The following is a 2,848-nucleotide window of genomic DNA, read 5'->3' on the forward strand; positions in this document are numbered from 1 at the left end:
TTGTGCATGTCTGATGTAGTTGAACAGTGCTGCCTACAAATCCTGCCCCTTCTTGTCCTCATGTTACTAAGCAGCCCCCTATGGGGCTTTCCTGGGACAGATTCCCCTGTCCTTCTGCCTCTTCTATGATTTGCGTAAGCAACAGAATAAGTTCATGTGTCTTGAGAATGAGTGGTGGATAAGTTTGTTTGAAACTCTACTATATGGAGTTCATCATGGCTGAAGGTATTTTTTAATGTAGAAATTCCTTTTTCTATTTTAAGTAACCAAAGTCCATTCTCAAGAATTCATTGTCCAACAACTAGAACACTCCCAGGATTTGTTTCTTATTTATACTGATTCTGCCTTCTGTTATCATCCAAGAGCCTCTGGAATGGCATCTGCTTTGCAGCAGGTATCTAGAACCTAGGGTCAAGAACTAACTCAGAAAACGAAGTTTCTTTTAAAAATTATAAAAGAGTTTGATCAGACTTGACTAGTACATCTGTGCTACTATGACACAGGGCTTGTGTACATCTTTTAGCAGAGTCCAGCCCTTCTTGTTGGTGGACAAGCTTTGCTACTTCTGCAGCAAGTTGTTTCTGAAGACCCCACTTCACTGACTCTTTGACATGCAGCTGCGTTATTTATGTGTGTGGTCAATCTCTGGAAGGGGCAGAAAAATGGAGAGTTTCAGGAACTTTTCTATCAAATCATCTTGCCATCTGTGAAGAATTGATACAACCCAAATGGTGATGTCTTATCTCTGTTTAGCCAAACAACATTGCCAGTGGACTTCCTCAGTTTTGCTCCAGTTGTAATTAGAGGAATAGATTCCAAACATGTCTTCTCCAGCCAACTTATGGATGAACTCATATCCAGATATGATACTACCCAGCTGATCAGATCCAGCTAGTTAGACCATAAGGCTAGAACAGGTAGTAGAAATCACAAGCCAAGATACAATAGCCAGGACAGGGAAGCACCCTAACTGACAGAAAAATGGATAAAGAAGATGTGGTATACATATACAATGGAATATTACTCAGCCATCAAAAGGAGCAGAACTGGGCCATATATAGAGATATGGATGGACCTAGAGTCTGTCATACAGAGTGAAGTAAGTCAGAGAGAAACAAATATCATATATTAACATATATGTGGAATCTAGAAAAATGGTACTGATGAACCTATTCACAGGGCAGGAATAGAGATGCAGACATAGAGAACGGATGGGGGACACAGAAGTGGAAGGAGAGTGTGGGGGGATTGGGAGAGTGGCACTGATATATACACACTGCCACGTGTAAAACAGATAGCTAATGGGAACCTGCGGCACAGCTCAGGGAGCTTAGCTGGGTGCTCTGTGATGGCCTAGAAGGGTGGGATGTGGGGGTGGTGTGAGGGCGGCCCAAGAGCGGGGGATATATGTGCAAGTGTGAGTCATTCAGTCGTGTCCAACTCTTTGTGACCCTCATGAACTGTAGCCCACCAGTCTCCTCTGTCCATGGAATTCTCCAGGCAAGAATACTGGAGTGGGTAATCATTCCCTTCTCCAGGGGATCTTCCCAACCCAGGGATCAAACCTGGCTTCCTGCATTGCAGGCAGGTTCTTTATGGTCTGAGCCCGATATGTGTATACATATAGTTAATTTACTTCCTTGTACAGTAGAAACTAACGCAATATTGTAAAGAAATTGTTCTCAAAAAAAAAAAAAAAAGAAAGAAAGAAAGAAAGAAAGAAAGGAAAAGAAATCATAGGCCTGGAGTACCTGGTATAAGAGCTTTGCCAGACTATTGCCTTTTAGGCTCTTGAGCCCAGTATAAGGGCTCAGCCAACTCAGCAGCTTGCCCCGCGGTGCCCCACCCCGCCACCCCATGTAAGGGCCGCCTACTGCCTTTAGGAAGTCCACCAGGAGATACTGCTGCTACCATGCGAGGTGTCCAGCACCACGAAGTTGCCCCAGGTCCTCCTATTAGTGAAGAGCTGCAGGTGATGAGCCGCCAGGGCCTCAAGCCCTGGGCAAAGGCATGCACTCAGCGACCATCGCCTGGTGCTCCTCGGAACCACCACTCCCATCTCCCAGGGGCGCTCAGCGCCTCCCACTAGTGACGTCACGCTGTGGCCAGCTGGCTGGAAGAGAAGAGGTCCAACAGTGCCAGGAGGTGTTCACCATGAAATGAGTCGGCCTGGGGTCCAGGCCGCCATAGATAGTCCTGGGGAAAGTTTTCCGCCAAGTCGCGATGGAAGAGCTCTGGGAGCTCTGTCTTTGTACATGTCTTGGGGAAGAACTTGAACAGACCTCGAGCCTTCTGCACCACCATCAACCTCCGAGTGTCCATGTAGGCCTCACGACGTCCCGGGGGCAAGACTCCTAACCCGCCTGCGGTACCAAATCACCATGAAATGCACTGCAATAGGGGTGCCGCCATCTTGGTGAAGCCCTGGACTAAGAGAAAGAGGATGATGAGGGTGGGGATGAAGATGATGACGACGAAGCTGGTCTGCCCCAAGGATATGAAGAAGAGGAAGAAGAGGATGAGGATCAAGATGAACCAGGACTCTGGTATCTGTCTAGTTTGGTCTGATCTGAGATACCTCTGGTAAGTGGCAAAACCTGGAGTGTAAGGACACTGGGGTGTATTTCTGTACTGGGGTGCATTCATTGGAGATTTTCCTTTTGAGGGGGAAAGAGGTCTGATTTGGTCACCTGGTTTTGAGTGGAGTGCCTGCTGTAATTGGATTTTCCCTTCTGGGATGAGGAGTCCTTTGGCCACCTGGCACCACCTGAGTTGTGTTTGGAAAAATCCCCTTAAGGCGGAGGCTGGTCTGTACCCTTGTCTGAAACAATAGGTAGGAAATCTTCCA

The 2,848-nt window shown here is 47.1% G+C and overlaps 1 pseudogene; it reads right to left on the reverse strand.

Moving 5' to 3' along the window:
• Nucleotides 1–213: 213 nt before the first annotated feature.
• On the reverse strand, nt 214–2,412 carry LOC138435168 (tyrosine--tRNA ligase, mitochondrial pseudogene; annotated as a pseudogene).
• Between the last annotated feature and the right edge of the window lie 436 nt (nt 2,413–2,848).

The sequence above is a fragment of the Ovis canadensis genome, chromosome 3, assembly GCF_042477335.2.
Source record: "Ovis canadensis isolate MfBH-ARS-UI-01 breed Bighorn chromosome 3, ARS-UI_OviCan_v2, whole genome shotgun sequence".
Lineage (NCBI taxonomy): Eukaryota > Metazoa > Chordata > Mammalia > Artiodactyla > Bovidae > Ovis > Ovis canadensis.